Source organism: Sinohyriopsis cumingii, chromosome 10 (genome assembly GCF_028554795.1).
Source record: "Sinohyriopsis cumingii isolate HCF-2022 chromosome 10, ASM2855479v2, whole genome shotgun sequence".
Lineage (NCBI taxonomy): Eukaryota > Metazoa > Mollusca > Bivalvia > Unionida > Unionidae > Sinohyriopsis > Sinohyriopsis cumingii.
Genome location: NC_142970.1, coordinates 30949206 through 30967241, shown reverse-complemented (window position 1 = coordinate 30967241; position 18036 = coordinate 30949206). Strand labels below are relative to the sequence as shown.

Here is an 18036-nt window from a genome sequence, read left to right as displayed (position 1 = left end):
TATATATATATATATATATATATATATATATATATATATATATATATGTGTGTGTGTGTGTGTGTGTGTGTGTGTGTGTGTGTGTGATTAAGCAAACCTGTTTTATTTGGAAATTTAACGAAAAGTCTAAACTTCCGCTTTTAATACATAGCATAATTTAACTCGGTCATGGATATTTTTCAACTCAATTAGAATCGTCACAGTTAAACATGACACTAAAGAATATCTTTTCTTTGTGTATTTATTTTTTTTTTTGCTCTCAACGAGAAAACATCAAAATCTGATTTAGAGGGTTAGAAACTCAAATAACGTGTATTTTGTCAGATATTAGCGCAACACAAATGAATGAGCACCTGCTGAATATAAGTAACACAAGCATTCTCTCCATTCAATTCGAGTTGCATTGTCCAGCTGTTTGCATTTCAAAAGTTTGTAAACAAAATACCGTAAGCATTGTGTTTAGTAAATGTTTTAAGGAATATATTCAAGTAGTTTTAGTATCGTACCTACAAGACAAAAGCGTCCCAAAACTTGTACAATTTCCCAAGCTTAACATTCAACTCAGATTTTGGTCTGTTTCAACGTTTTATTCCTATTAGAGAAACAAATCGGACTTTACTAATATCTTCATCTAAACGCAAAGGAAAAATATATTACACATCAGTTGAACAGGTTAAATCCAAATATCCCAACCCCAAGAATGGAACAATGGAGAGAGAGAGAGAGAGAGAGAGAGAGAGAGAGAGAGATAATGATGATTATGCAGACGATTTGCAAATAAAAGTTCCTAATATCCAACAATTCTTCTCTATACAAAGGTTACTCTGATTATCTGTAACTATATAAGGAAAGAGGCATATCAACACTGATCATGTGGTACAAGTATAGAATGTATCAATAACTTAAAGAATAACATCGTGGACTGAACCAATCCCCAATACGAATACGCCAGATCACCGACAACATGGCATCATATTTGTTCCAAAAAGATTAAATAATTTTGTTTAAATAGTCTTAGACAATCGCTCACTTCCATTTGCTGTGATTTTAAAGAAACACTACTGCATAACGTTTCCAAATTGTTTCATTGCATTCGTTCGTGTTTGTCAAATAAAACAAAATTCGAAATATCGAGAAATATTTAAATTGAGCTTATATTCGATCACACAATGGTACAAATCGCGTTTCAGGACGGTCAAACGTTGACGTAGGCATTTCATCATCTAAAATTAAGCTTGATGACGCGATTATAGCGAAATCGGCTTGAGAGAAGATGATTACAATTTCAGATTAATTTATATAATAATAAAAGACTATTTACTGCCCATATCATGAAAGAGTTTAAATATATAGTAATATATTTGCCTTGAATTTAAATACATAGTAATATATCTTACTTGAAGTAAGTAGCTTTTCTACCCGGCTTTACAGCAATGGATAAAACAAGTAATTGCTCGTGTAATGAGATGGTGTGGGTCATCTCAAAATATTTTCTACTGAACGTTTACATTATCACATCTCTCTCTCTCTCTCTCTCTCTCTCTCTCTCTCTCCTTTACCAAATAATAAAAGGATGAGGGTTTTATCTGTTTATCTATAGGGTAAATATGTACTAATCCCAGATTTACCAATGCTAAAAGTTTAACGTTAATAAGTGAAGCTGTATAGGAATCGCAGCATGGACATGGAAGACAAATGGATAAACACAGATATATGTAAATTCCATATGATGCCAACATACTGGAAGGAAAAACTATTTTGAACAGGTCGCAACACTGAAGTGAATTTATTGGATTTAATGGAACACATTTTAAAAGAATCAAGTATGGTTTTCTAAGCTAACATTAAAATAAAAAATATTGATATAAATAATAGCAACTTGCAGTTGAAATAAGCTTCAGATATCGTGCTCCTGGATGCATTAAATTCAAGAACTGCCCATTGTATTATTAGAAATGGTTGGAGTGGGAGTGTGCTGTAATATTTTACTCCAGAAACTATACATTTTCATCCCTCAAATAGCTTGTAAACTTTTCGCACTGGTTTAAAAGAAATTCTAATATGCGTCCACCCAATAATTATGGATGGTCCCTTAACATACATTTTCTAGTTCTCCAAAGATAAAACAGCTGCACAAAAATGTAAAACGGTTATAAAGTTTCCGTAGCTTCAGAACTTCATGCAAGACTGACGTGAAGCTGCGAATTTAACATATCACTTGTTTAACGCCTCACCTTCTCTGAAGCTCCTAGCATTGGTAACACTCCTCATATTCTATGCCTGATTCACAAATATGTTTGGAACCAAAATCTGGCTTATATTGAACTGGCATAGTTCTTTTCAAAACGAAATCTTCAGACAAACATAGGAGAAACATCATGTATGCCTGCTCTTCTATTGTATACATTACTAACTCCTACCCTACATGCACATAAAAAGAACAAAGATGCGCATACTCAAAGCACCCAAATATTCACACCAGTATCAAACGGGATGATTGTAAAAGTATGTTGAAACACTCTCTTAAAGTCTACAATTTGGATCTTTTAGAGATGACACAAAAACCGTCAGATGTGACACAACCTCCAGGCTTTAAGTAACAAGAGTACCACACGTCACATGTTATACCCATCTCGTGCCTCGCTCCCTACAATGACCTTGACCTTAGAGCTACAAACCCGCTAGCTGCCTAGTGAATGAAAAGTGATAGCCTTGATAAGCAAACGAATCAGTCACTTCCCATGCATTGAACATGTTTCACTATTCAATTGTCAATTCCAAATAAAGTCTTACATCATTTCATTTTATATAACAACGCCCTTATCTCGTGTAAAATCATGGTTTTGTTGTACCTAGGTAATAATGAAAACTAAGATATTATAAAAAATTGTAAATGTCACATTTAAGTCCAAAAAGAAACATAATAATATTCACATAGTTCGAATTAGGCTGGCATTTGGTCATCTCAGCCATTAGTATGTGCCGACTCAGCAATCGTTTTGAGTGTGACGATGACATCATTCTGTCCAATCGCCTCAGCAGGCTTAACTCCAATTGTTCATGTGGTTTCATTATTTTATGTTTGCATTGTTACCCACTCCTGTGCAATCCGAATCGATAATTCTTGCGAATAATGATGTTTTTATAATCATTCAGTAAATGTGCAGTTAACTCTTTACACACTATACGTTAATATGACAAAAACGAACTTGTTCAATCTTGTGACGTCAACGTATCGGCTTCTTGTTATCAGCTTGCAACATTTACAATAGTTAACATGTATTTCAATGAGCGTTTGGGTACACGACATCGTGAAAGAAAAAAGGATCAGCCTGATGAACTTCGTTTTGTGTTCTCATATCAGACCATGCAAGTGAAATCTTTGGCTTGGGTAGGTAAATTTTTCACAGTTTCTTAACGTTTGAAAATTCATCTTGAAGAAAAAAAGAAGAAAACGTAAAAGGGATCGTCGACGAAAACGCAAATGGACAGAAGAAAGAGAACAAACGAGAGAATATTTTTGTAGCTTGGAAAAAGTCATTATATGAACAAAACAATAATAAAAGTGATAGAAGAATCAGAGTAAATAATCATTGATCAGTTCAAACTTTTGAATGAGGTGAAAAAAATGCCATGATACATTATTTAGTAAACAGGATAACAATATAAGTCAAAACAAAACTAGATGGTATACTGGGAAGATTGAGGTTCCGAAATTAACAAACGACAATTGACAAATGACTGTTTCGGAAGCTTCAGATTCTTAAATATTATGATTAAAGTCCCGGAAGTGATTAATCCACTATTGAATTTTTTAAAAATATGGAACGGTGTAGGATAGTGATAAATTCAGTGAATCTTGGATTCAAAAACGTGATTTAATCTAGGGAATTATTACATTGTTGCCAAAGGAAAAAATCTATAGAATTATTGAAAAAGACATATTGCTTGTTAATATTTTCGATAAAAATAACCTCATCAATTATAGCAAGCAGAATAAAACAACATTCAAAAGTATGTATCTCTCGAAATCTATTTGCATAACAGTTTTTATATTGGAACTGGTTATCGTCAAGGGGAACCACTCATATTTTTCTTATTAGTAGCAGAAATTTGAGGAATTATGGTTCGGAACAATAATGATATTAAAGGCACCTTCATTAATGATATGGAAAAAAACTGGTACTACGCTGATGAAATATCATTCCTATTAGATGGATGGGATATCTCTTTGTATGCATCGGTATACACATTAAAAACATTCGCATCAATGTCGGGATTAAAAGTGAATATCAACAAAACAAAAGGCATTAAAGTATTCACATACACAGATGTGTACAAATTAGGATTTGAGTGCGTTTTAAATTTCTCTCTATTAAGAACTATTTTATCCGTGAATACGGAAGAAATTAATTTTTAAAACAAAATTCATGATGCAAAAAACTCTTCGATAATGGAGTCGAATCAAATTAACAATATATGGGAAATTTGTTGTACTAAAGGCAACGGCCTTATCTAAACTGTCACATTTCTTCTTAATGTTACCAAATCGCACAGCAAGTGTTTCAAATGTCCTAATAAAATAAGTAAACAATTCTTAATAGACTAGAAGGTGGATTGTGAATGAAACATCTAGAATATGTTGTCAAATTTTGAAAAATATATTGTGTAAAGCGTTTGCTGACTAATCATTCTGAATGGCAAAATATAACAAAATACTCTCTTAATAAATATGATTTGTCCTTGTTATACTTTTTCAATTAAATTATTTGCAAAGATCAAGATTATCCAACAACACAAAATAAAAAAGGATGTTCCTTTAGCAGGGAGAGAATTTACGACAATAGAAAATATAAGAACTTCCTTGAACTTTAACAACAGAGTGTCTAGAAGAAAAAAAACACAATATAACAACAGACCATTTTTGTATCGATCGTGGCTGTCGAAGGGAGTAAAATGCATACATCATTTCTTTTATGAACAAGGTTTATATTTAACATATGAATGGTTTATATAATTTTTCACCCAGGTTACACAATATTAAGGTATTGTAAATGCAATCAGACTATATTTAAAGAGATTAAATTTGCAACATGAGAAAAACTCTGCAATGTTTTACCCCAAGAATATTGAAGTTCTACTCAGGAATTAAAACTGATGTATAGTTGTAAAGTGTAGTTTAATAAAGTCATTACTACAGTTTCCCAAAGCTCAAGAAACCTCATTTTTATTAAATTAAACAAAAGACAAGTATTGGTGGAATAAGGTATATTCGATTCCGTATTTTTAAAAAATTGGATACAAAAGTATGGTGGCTCCAGTTTAGAATTAACCATAACATACTGACTATAAATATTTTTCTTTTTATTTAGAATTGGTTTTGTAAAGGATAAATTGTGCTTTCCTGTAATAGTGAGTTAGAAACGATGAAACATCAGTTCTGTATCGTTGTAAAACATTTTTAGAGCTTTGAAATTTCAGAATATATATATATATATATATATATATATATATATATATATATATATATATATATATATATATATATATAGATCGAAATTTCAAAACAGAAACCAAACCTGCAAGAACTCAACTTCGAGTTGATATTTCTTTTAAATTTGAAGCTATTAAGTCTGACCTGAAAGATCCAAATGTTATTTACCAAATAGAATCATGTGAAAACGTATTTTATAGGGAAACAGAGTATTGGCAATAAAAGTGGACTAATGTGATCATGGAATAGTGTTGACTTTGAGAAAATAATCCTTTCTCTCACCGTTTCATTTGTGTATGTGAGATGGTATGCGCACACGCACATATATATAGAGGGTGTGTGTGTGTGTCTGTGTGTGTTAATGACCAAGTTGGACAAACGAAAAATCAACTGTTGTTGAAAATGATTTTGAGGTGATTAACGTGGGATTGGTCGCATATTATTGCGCCGTCACAAAACGATCAACTGAGTTTATGTATGTAGGGATACAGTCGTCCCCATGAAGCACCCATCCAACCTTGAGTTCCTTTCTACAATTGACGAAGTTCCCACCATTGATAAACTTGTGGATAATCTTGTCATGTGATCCAGGTGATACTTGAACACCAAAATAAACCAGGGGGAATATTCTATATTTTCCCTTGGCCGACATAAATGACAGACAAGATGGGTTTCACACAACCGTACGCACGCGCACCTAAAATGATCCGGCACAGTTGCCACATGTTAATATTTCGCGCCATTGACTTTAAATTACTCGAAATTATTCATCTGGTTTGATACCGCACACTGCTGGGATGAGTTTCCGAATATGTTTGCTGAGGTTACAAATTACATCTATATTTTCCTCAGTATAGATGTGACTGGCGGCCCAGGATAATATCAAGCTGGTTCGGATGCAATGGTTTAAACGATAGTGATAAATATAGATTTCAGTGACAAATCCATTCCGATTATATTCCCTGTTGATTATGTTGGACCAGTATTCATTCAATCATGAAGAGCAAAATCTCAACTGTTATTTAACAACGACGCTCTTGTCAGTGTAATAATTCCTGGACGAAGACGAGAACGATCATTTCATAAACTATTCGATCGCGATCACAGTAGTTTTAAATGAACGTAATGCCAGGCCTCAAAAACGCTCACTGGGGGAGAGTTAAATATTCGTCAGACAGTGATTTTATATGATTGTATGACAGTTGTACCAGTAAAACATAATAATTTGTTAGAAGTGCGTGTCGCACCCGATTAAGGTCTGACTGTCAAGCAATTATACTTTACGATCACATTATTAATTCAAGAACTATGGCAAATCCCTTAATGTTGCTAACCAGAAAAAATAATCGAAGCGAAACAACAACTGCGAGACGAAATCGCCACGAGAATTACGCTACTACTCGTAAAATACTGTCGTATATTCTATTTTGCGGAATATTTGCGAGAACCACAGTTAAATTTTGTTGTGCCGCAAATCACGATTACGTTCCTTAATATAGGCACACTAATCTGAAATGTCGTCGTTGGAGCCACATCTATAGTTACTGTTATCACCTGATTGCGATGGTAAAAGGATGTCGAGACGGCAGAACACAGTCTCGGTATAATTACAAATAAGTACGGGGCCCCGAATGGCCGAGTGGTCTAAAGCGCTCACCGTTACGGATCACTGCCATCTCACCTCTGCGTGGGTTCAAGTCGCGGGTTCGGCCTATATGGGTATGTGAGAAAGCTTGCCAGTAGCTTCTCGTATGTCGGTGGTTCTTTCCGGGGGTTTCCCGGGTTCTTCCTCCACCATTAATACTGGCCGCCATGTATAGCCTTTCTTGTGCTGAAAAATGTCGTTAAACCCCAAAACAACAACAACGAATAAGTACTGGACGGACATTGAGGATAACGCGACTACCAATGTTGAATTTAAGACCGTGTTGGCAGAAATGGAAAGCCACCTGCAACTCCGAGTACAGATACGTAACCGGGGTGTTGTGTATTTACGGGCAGTAGAAGTAATTAGTTTTAAAATATAAAAGAATATAAATGGCAAGAAAACATGCAGACCTTAAAATACAAATTATTGCAGAGATACGACGCCTACAGGATTCCATTGCTACAAACGAAGTCCAAGAAACTTATGGAATCATCTCAACCAGATTCTGTTAGATATGGAATCATAATGCGAAAACATTCCGTAATAACCTACAGCCTATAATTAATAATAATAATAATAATAATAATAATAATAATAATAATAACAATAATATTAATAATAATAATAATAATAATAATAAGTAAAAGGTGATAATTTCGAGTGCATCAGTTTATTCAGGTCCATATTTCAGTCAATTTAAAATGGTTGTTAATGTAAGTTATATAGAGCTTGGTTTAGTACTGATTTATGAAGACAAAAATGGTGTGGATTATCCAGTGCACAATTCTGAAACATTCAAATAAGCACCATATAATTTATTCCATATATATGTGTGTGTGTATGTGTGTGTGTGATTTATTTTGTGTGATATATATTTGATTTATTTTGTGTGCTTGAGCTTTTTTCAAGTTGTGTATCTCTGCTGTTTGTCTTGTTCATCAGTTTTAAATATATCGTTTAATGGTGTTTGATTTCAATGTCTGGTTTTAGTCATAAATTTGGATGGTTCTTGAAGCTAACGAAAGACCCACATTCTGGTCATTTTTGTGATATATGTTTACATAATGTTAAGATACAGAGAATTATTTCATTCCTCCTTAAGTTTCAGAGTCTAGACTTATTGACTCTTGTGTTCAGCTGTAATTTTAAATGAATAATTTATTTACAAATCATTGTAATGGAATTACACTGTTCCATTACTATTTTGGACTAAATAACTGGGCATTATTATGAATTTATTAAAGGACATTCTGGATTATATAAGTGTGATACATGCAAACTTTTGGCATATCAGCTTATCCAAGACTATGATCACATTAAATACTAAATCAATCTAGAAGACTCTACACGTTTGGTCTTGTAATAGAACATTTAGGATTATTTGTGATTTAATTCACAATACTGTTAAGTTCCTCTTATATTTTTACATTGTAACGTTGAGAAAGAAATTTATTTGTTGAATTTAATAAGGATTTTGTGTTCGCTTCTTTCCGTTACTTAGTTTAAGACTACAGAGTCGTAACATATGAAAATCAGATTAATCACACTAATAACTTTCATACCGATTTGAGATTTCATATGCAATATAGTGCAAGTTACATACGTAAACCATGTGCTCTAATCCAATGGTTTTCAACCTGCGGGAAACTCTGCCGGCGTGGTCTCCGATTTGTTACAAGGGGTCTGCGAATTCACACAGCTTCGCAGTCCTAAAACTATTAGCATATGTGGACAGAGAAAATGTTTGAAGTTAAAACTGGGTCCTCATAAACGAAAAGGTTGAGACCGAATGATCTAGTTCAAATATCCAGTCTGCTACTCACTTCATACTAACAAAACCACATGACATTCAAGATTTACGGAAGCATTGCGATAGTCACCTCGATTATCAGCCTCCATAACTGGCGAGGCTGGTAAACCGCGGTTTAAAGTTGGACAACGTTCCTTTTAACAATCAGCATTTCCTGCAAGTTAGTGGAACTGCAAAGGACGCAAAAATAGCACCTTCTTATATCTATGTTTTCATGCAGGGAACAAACACTTTCCAGTGAAGTACCGCATAGACCACTTTAGCAGATTCATTGATCATATTGAATCAACGTGATTTGAATCAGAGGTTCATTAAAACAATTTTTTAAATTTACAAACAATATGCACTAAACTCTTTTTCAGGTAGATACATATGGGTGAGTACCATAAAACAAAACAAAAAACTCATCAGCTCACGAGCGTATATTAATTCAGGTCCTATCTCCAAAACAAGCAGAATTTCTGTCTTATTTGTAAACATATGCCTGCTATCAAAAGTTTCCGTAGTTCGACACCGTACGAGAGCTTCAACATCAGTATTACATTATTGTAAACTAAATCCCAAATTGTAAACTAAATCCCAAATAATCCTAAATGTCCTCGCACATGTCAAAAATATAGAATGTTCCGCAAATATATAATATTCGAATGAGTTCCTATAGTCTTGAATGTCCTGATGTAACACAATGCTGCGGTCTAGAATATCTTTGAATTAATTCACAATAATCCTAAATAAAATACTTAATAAAATTAAGTTTATATAAATCCACAAGTCAAGGAGTACTAAGGTAATTGCAATAAATATTTAAATAAATAATTCCTCTCGAATTATATCTGATAGGCTTATCTAATGCCGGAATGAATTATTTGTTTATCAAATCTATATTCGTACACATATTCACTTTATCTATAACGTAATAAAAATGTAATAGAAAACCTAGTGTAACTGTAAATAAGACGGACATAGAACTCTTACTATGTACACATGTTGTTGCAACTTTTAATCACGGACACAAGTTAGCTAAGCAACCATTATAAATAAAATAAATATAGCAGGACATATTCAGTGTTTAAATCTGCTAGGCTTGAGCTAAATTTTGTATTCAACATTTTTTTCCTTGCACCCAAATACATTTATTAAACAAATAATGCGCACAAGACACAATGGTTCACATTCACATGACGTCAGGCTATTTCTAGTATCGTGTGGAACTTCTGTTCCGATGATTTCAGTAAAAGTTTTCTTTAAAAAAAGGCAGTCACACTCCCTCCCATCTTAGTCAAAACATTTGCATAACATTATTAGAATTAGGCAAACGCAGTTTATGCAGGGTTAAATGCCCCACATACAAAGAGAGTCCTTTAGATAAACGGACATGAAAAGCAATTAAAATCAAATTGCCAGAAGTTTCAAAACGATGGCACTGCAAATGTTTATAGCCATTGTTGTTATAATCTGGTATTTCGCGCATATCGCGGAAAGTAACCAAGGATTATGAATTTGGTCTTCCAAGTCATGTCATATGGTATATTAACCAACATGTCAAATATTTTTATCATTCAAAACCACTCATTAAAAGTAGATATTTAAATACTGTTTTAACGTTCTATGCTCTCTCTCTCTCTCTCTCTCTCTCTCTCTCTCGTGACAGAACGCGTACGTGATTAGATTCGTCAAGTATCCTTCACGTCTATGCCACGCAATTATTAATGATTTTGCGCAATTTAATAAAAGGTAACATCATGCTGCCATCTTTTAAAGGTGTAACCTAATTCATATTAAAATATCAATCGAACCTATGTGTGAGTCGCTCTTTTGAATTTTGTGGTTGAAATGGTTTGGTCATGTGCATCCCTGATTGTGAAAACCAAACTATAAAAAAACGAATGAGTGGATATCGTATATGATTTTGGTTGTTCAGTTACTTTCAAAGTACGAATAAGTGGAAATCGTATCTGATTGGTTGTTGTATCTGATGGAACAACAGTGTGTAGCCACGAAATTCGAAATGACCACTTGAGATAGGGTTGTGTTGCTCCACGTGGATTTACAGGTTGGTTTGGTCGGTAAATTTCTTTACATATCGCCAAAGGACCCTACGACCAACCGCGAAAAATTCCGGTAAGTGTCTACAATGTACACCGATTCGTTGTGGACACGTTTGTTTGCACTAATTGATCAAGTAAATCAATAGGTCGGACCCAAAAACAGTTGCTTCAGGCCATCACTCTACAGCAATCATACATATAACGTAATGCGATGCCAGTTTGTTGTGTAAAACTGATATATATGCAAAGCGCTGTTCTTTAGAGGTGATATATGATGGCTATGGTTCAAACAATCCCTAATATCAGTGTTCCCACATCTTACTGGAAGCATAATTCACCAACCTGCTCTTGTTCACTCAATGCGGTGTATAACGAAGGAGTTTGCAGCATTGCTATAGTGGCAGTGTATAACAGAGCAGGATTTCTACTCTTACAAAGAGAACAAGGTCGAATTATGGGTGATATGTATTGGACAATAATTATCTCATATAGAATTTTAAATCATGATTCAGCTACCGTATGCTGCTTAGCCGGATGTTTTGTTCATTTATAATAAATGCATGGGTGAGTTTCTTTTCTTTCTTTTTTCTCGAACATACATACATACATACATACATACATACATACATACATACATACATACATACATACATACATACATACCCAAGTGTGTGGAAATTAATTTATTTTAGTCTTTCTTATCTGTATATTTTATTAGCTTATTTAAGAACATTTTGTCGCATGCCAACATTGATCAGCAGCCTTGGTTTATTTTTACCTTTTAAGCTTTTCTTTTTGCGTGCTAGCACTGTACAATAGGAAACGTGAATTGTTGAAAAACAATTCACATCATACGAAGCAACAGATTTACACATTTCGCTTCTGGACACACACACACGCATTTTTACACATTCGTTACATCAAGACATGAATAGATATAAAGATAGATCAATAGAAAGATTGATTAATTAGTTAGTGCACGGATAAATGGAGAAGATTATGAGAAGAACAATGCGTTATGATACCGAGCTCTTGTCTTTCAGCGTTACATCTGGAAACCTTTAATGATATCCTTATTGGTTGTTTTATGCTAATAAATGAACCCTGAAGTCAGCCAATTCGTGTAATTCATATATATGTTGTTTGGGAAGTTCTCCCATCCCCACCCGTTGGAATCAGAGATTATATTTCTCTCAGGTCTGGCACAGCCTTCATCAGAAGCTCTTTCGATATGAGCGGAAGACAAAAGTGCTTAAAGCAAGACTACTCGAAGCTGAACGTACTGTAGGTAACGGATTTCACTTCTGGGGCAGTACCAATGCCTGTTTAAACAATTTCCTTTAACGTCGTAGCAAGAATAATTCATCGTTAACGAATGACCACCACCAAAAAACAGGATATATAACGGGACTAATTTGGTGGGATACCGACCCTGAAGTAATCATTGTGACTTCCATCCAATCAGGATAGTTTTGATTCATTCATTCATTCATTCATTCATTCATTCATTGTTATTTCAGGGCGCACAATCACTGTTAGGCTATTATACGCCATACAAATGGTTATATGAATGATCATTTAGAAATGAAAAGGTTTTTATATCGACCAGCGATATCAAAACTAAATAGTTGAAAGTAAAACGATAAGATGGTTAAGGGGGCAATGTATAAATCTCCCTGATCAACGGGGACTGTAAATGGTATATGTTAATAAAGACAGATGAAAAGTTGTTGAAAATAAGAGACGGTAAAAACATTACATTAAATCCCCAAGGTTATGGCATACAAGTTATAACTAAGAGTAAATGTTCACCGCTTTCAGGAATTCTATAATACAAGTGATGTTTATTGCATCAAAAAGTTCCTTCATGTCATGCATATTGTAATACTGATCGTGCATCGGTTGCAGGTCGAAACACTCTATCAGAAAGTGCTTCACAGTGCAAGAAACGCACTCTCGTGGGTCTTCGCCTTTTAGAATGTGAGTAGTGAAAGGGGTGAGATTAGCGTCAATGGGAATTAGCATTACAAACACCCCCTGGGCGAGATTAGCGTCAATGGAAATTTAACATTAACCACCCTGGGCGAGATTAGCGTCAATGGAAATTTAACATGGGCAAAAAACCCTGGGTAAGATTAGCGTCAATGGAATTTAACATTGGAGAAAGGAAAAAAAAGGAAATATTGAGATTAGCGTCAAAGGCATTCGAACAATGGAAAAAAAAATATCGATTCTAGGGACAAAGGCAATTGAACATGGGGAATAGAGTTTGGGTCTGTCTAGGGACAAGGGGAATTGAACATGGGAATAGAGTTTGGGTTTGTCTAGGGACAAAGGGGAATTGAACATGTTAGAAAAAAAAACTACTTTAGGGACAAGGGGAATTGAACATGGGATTTTTTTTTTTTTTTTAAATTTTTATAAAGGGGTAGGCAATTGAAAAGTCATTCTCTTTTCGAGAAATATGGCTGGCCCTGAAAAGGGCCTTTGGTTTCTTCTTCTTCTTCTGCTTCTAATTTCTTCTTTTTCTCCACCAACTTCTTATTTTCTCACCTACACTCTTTTTCTTCTTTTTTTTTTCTCCTCCTCTTCTTTCTTCTCTTCCTCCTCCTCTTCTTTCTTCCTCTTCTCATTTTCTTCTTCTTTTTCAATTTTTTCATTCCATTTTCGTATTCTTATCCTTTCCTCTTCATCCTCCTTCTCCTCCTTTATTTCCTTCATCACACCACTTATCATGTCCTTTGCTTTTCTTAAGTTGTTAATCTCCATTTTTACTCTATGCGGACTATAAGAATAGTGGTCTTCATTGAGTCGTACTAGCATTTGTTATATCATGCCCAAATTGTCAAGGACGTCTTGCAATGTTTGAAATTTATCGAGGTGGTTCGAAGCCATCTTCTCTGTAGAATGGTTTGAACGACGAATACTGTGGGTTCTTATACGAAAAGCGTGGACGTGAAGGAAAACATCCCCCTAAAACATAAAATTGATATTACCTAGATCATGACCTAACATCGTGCGGACGTGAAAGAAAACATCCCCTACTTTTCTCATTTCATATAATATACTATCCACATAAGTGAAGCAACAATAAACAAACCCCAAATCTACTATTTACACACGCAAATCATTAAAACAAAATCCATAATCTACTATCCACACAATCGTACGTGAGCGGTTACAAAACCCAAACTATACACTCCACATACGCTAAGAAACAATAAAGAAACCCATAATCTACCATTCACACAAACTTACGTGAGCAGTTACAAACACAAACACACAAACACATACCCTCGCACTATGAAAAAAGAGTTAGTGTTTATATTCACACTACTCTACCTACACACACACACACACACACACACACACACACACACATTGGCAAATTGATGGTTATTTCTTTTCTAGAGTATTGGGTGGCCCTGAAAAGGGCTGGTTTTTTTTGGAACTTCATGGACACCTGGTTAATGGTGGCACCTTCCAGGCCTGGCGCCACATACACATCTTGTTCCCCAGTTGCTTTTTACTTTTTTGGGGGAGAGAGCAGAGGCAGGATATGTGGTTTCAGAATCCCAATTTTCGGTTTCTGGGATTCTGAAATTTCTTCTTCTTTTCTCCTTTTCCTCCTCCTCTTCTTTGTATCTTCTCTCCTCTTCTTTGTATCTTCTTTCCTCCTCTTCTTTGTATCTTCTCTCCTCCTCTTCTTTATTTCTTCTTTCCTCCTCCTCTCTCATCCTTCCTTCTTCCACAATGGCCTCCGCGGCCAGTTCGTTCAACAGGCGCCTGTCATATTCCAGATGAACATGAAGTTTCAACAGTTTCGCCAGTCTCGTGTTCATTCTGGTGTTGATCAATCAACAAGGGTAGCTGGAGTGCCGAACGAGTTTCAATTTATACTAAAACTGCGTACGTGAAGGAAAACATCACCTAAAAAACATAAAATTGATCTTACCTAGATCATGACCAAAAAACAACGCGCGGACCTAAAAGAAACACTCACTCACTTTTTTATACTACCCATTCCTATTCTAAAAATTTTTTTCATTAATCACTCCAATATACTATTCACATACGCAAAGCAATTCAATCAAACCCCCCAAATCTACTCTCCCCACACCTCAAACAGCCAAAAAAAAACATGATCTTAATCTACTATCCACACCAACGTACGTGAGATGTTACAAACACAAACACACAAACACATACCTTCACACTATAAAAAAGAGTTAGTGTTTATATTCACACTACTCTACCTACACACATTGGCAAAGTGATTGTTATTTCGTTTCTAGAGTATTGGGGTAGCCCTGAAAAGGGATGGTTTTTTTTTTTTTGTTTGCTATGGCAATCTTTTAGTTTCTAAGAATGCGATGTCCTCTGAGGATAGACTTTCTGGCGATAGGTCTGCTTCTTCGGAAAGAGAAGAAGAACTCTTTGGTGTCGATACGACAATCGACAAAGCCTCTCTCAGGTTCAGGTTCCTGCTGCTGTTGCTGCTGCTGTTGTTGTTGTTGCTGCTGTCTCTGAAGTCTGTACTTCTCTGTCCATTCTTCTTTCTCCCTGTTCACTTCTTCTCTGAAGAGTTCTTCTATCAAGTCTTCAGTGACTTTTAGCATTCTCACATTCTCTATCTCTTCTGGCTTCGGTATCAGACTGTGTCTGACCCTATGCAAATTCACGTAGGCTTCGTTTCGCTTAGCTAGTTTGGAGCACATCTTCGTAGGAGGATGAGTCGACAATGGATGGTTAGACTGGAAACAACCCGGTTCTTAAAGTCAAAGCGCGGACGTGAAGGAAAACATCCCTCCACGGTTTTCGAGCCGCAATGTTCAATGAGTGTCATGAGAGGGATAGTAAGAAGTCAAAGAGCATGAATCAAACATTCTTATAGCCAAACAAATCACAAAGGCATTTTTTTCAAAACGCATCATTTTTTATTCAAAAATCACTTAACACTAACCAACAACTCTAACATTTTTTAACAATAATCCAACAATATAACATCAAACATTTTTTTCAATTTACACTCTACTTTAAACAGGGTTGGCAAAGTTGTGAATGAAATTGTGATTTCCACTGTTGCAAGTCATTGAGTCATGGATGGACACTACGTTTCCTAGCTTAAGACAACAAAATAAGCATACTAGTCAAAAAATCAACGATTTACTTTCTCATCGTTTCTAGAAAAATCACGATCAAAATAAGTCACTAAATGTTCTTTTGCTGATAATAAGTGATCAATTTCGATCTCGACTTTCTCTTTGAATTTGTCAAAGAGGGTTTTGATGTAATGGATGTCTCGAGTCGTTAATGGAGGACAGAAATGTTCACGCAAGTCTTTATACCACCAACGTAACACGTCTTTTTTAAACAGACTCCAAGCTTCGTCCAGATATTCGTTGAATTTTTCTTCTTGACTGATGTTTTGACATCCATAGTAATCATGCTTCATCCATGTCGTAATTGTGTCTGCCAGGTATGTAGCACAGTAGGAGACTAATTGCTGTTCTTGTTCTGGCCATCTCGACTTGATCACGATGTCCTTTTCGTCTTTGTTTTGGGATTCTCCTTCCACGGTCTCCTCACATTCCATCTTCAAAGCTTCTCCACTAGGTAAAGAGGGATAACAGTCTTCCATGGCTTCTAGTAATCTAGAATGACTTCTCTCAAACTGTTGATTTCTATGGTATTATCGAATTCTGCATACAGGATGACGTTCAACGTTACATCATCATCACCGATTCTGTTTCCGAACTGAATTTCCACACGAATCTGGCCGGATTTTATAGGGTGGAAATGTCCCTCGTCGCTGCCTTGGTCTGGAGTGAAATCAAAAGCCCACAAAGCATAGCCTCCGTCATAATCTTCGTACGTAATGCCGTGACTGGTGTTGGTTCCTAACTGTCCCGTGGCTTCGTACAAGGACAAGTACGATCTCAAGTAATTCTTCTTCTCAAAGTCAGGTTCGAAAGGTCGGGTACACAAGGTCTTGCCATCGCGACTGACTTCAATCTTGGACACGTTGAAGTGATGAAAGTTGAAAGGATTTTTAGTGATAGCTCCGTTGAAGGCTTCATTCCAGACCATACCAAGGATCAAACGTTTGGGTAGCTGTCCTTGGAACAGATGATCTTCGATCATGGATCGCTGTCCCCTAGGAATGGTGAAAGTTTTCACTTCTACGCGTCGGATCGGATACTTGGCGGTCGTTCTGCTCAACGTCTGACTGATGTCGTTACCTACTTTAGGTAACACTTCCACACGACGTACGTAGAATCCGGCTTCTTGGATTTTGGTTTTGTACTCGCCAGCATCAGCCAATAAATGGAAAGCGGTACTGCTCCGATTCAGTCTCAGGCGGACATCCACCCCGTTCAGCAAATATTTTTCTTGCAACCACATGTCCAAATGCAAACGATCCATCAGTTCTAAACTTTGGTTGGGTCCTATGATTCTCTTTCTTCGTTCTACAAATCCCTCACTGGTGGTTGTTTTTGATTTGGGGTCAGCTTCAAGACCTGTTTTATCAAATTCGCCCGCTTCGTCAGGTTCCCATAGCACGCAGGCATTGAGATGAGTGTTCTTGGCGTCTATTCCGTACGTCAAGAGATTTTCCAGGTAGGCACGGTAAGGGTAAGTATCCATGCTGCTGCTAACCAGTTTGTTGTTCAAGTACAAGTCCACTGAGCTGAACAAGGAATGCATGAAATTGTTGACGGGAGCTACTGGCTCAGTGTCTATAGCATTTCCGTCCTTATCTAGAACTTTGACTTTCAGGTACAAGTAACTGCTATTCAGATCGATGTAATCTTCGGGCTGTCCCTTGATCTCAAACTCGATGGGAGCGGAATCGGTCAATGAGGAGACGGGATGAAATTCCACCCATTGGGATTCTTGCATGGTCATCATGGTGGGGGGCATGGCAAACAGATCCAGTTCCGTCTTGGAACAGGCGCAAGACTCTCGGTGCATCATTTTTTGTTGCAGTGTCTCAATAATCGAAAACGTCTAAGTCTCGAACGGTTCTTCTTTT

General features: G+C 35.9%; 1 long non-coding RNA gene across 2 annotated transcripts in view; it reads right to left on the bottom strand.

Annotated features, from left to right (window-relative positions):
- Positions 1–13707: 13707 nt before the first annotated feature.
- The window catches only part of LOC149789834 (uncharacterized), a 192276-nt gene continuing 187947 nt past the window's right edge, over positions 13708–18036 (bottom strand). For both annotated transcript variants that reach the window (XR_016423982.1, XR_016423981.1), the window contains exon 2: positions 13708–13973. This is a non-coding gene — a long non-coding RNA (uncharacterized LOC149789834). The remainder of the gene's footprint in view (positions 13974–18036) is intronic.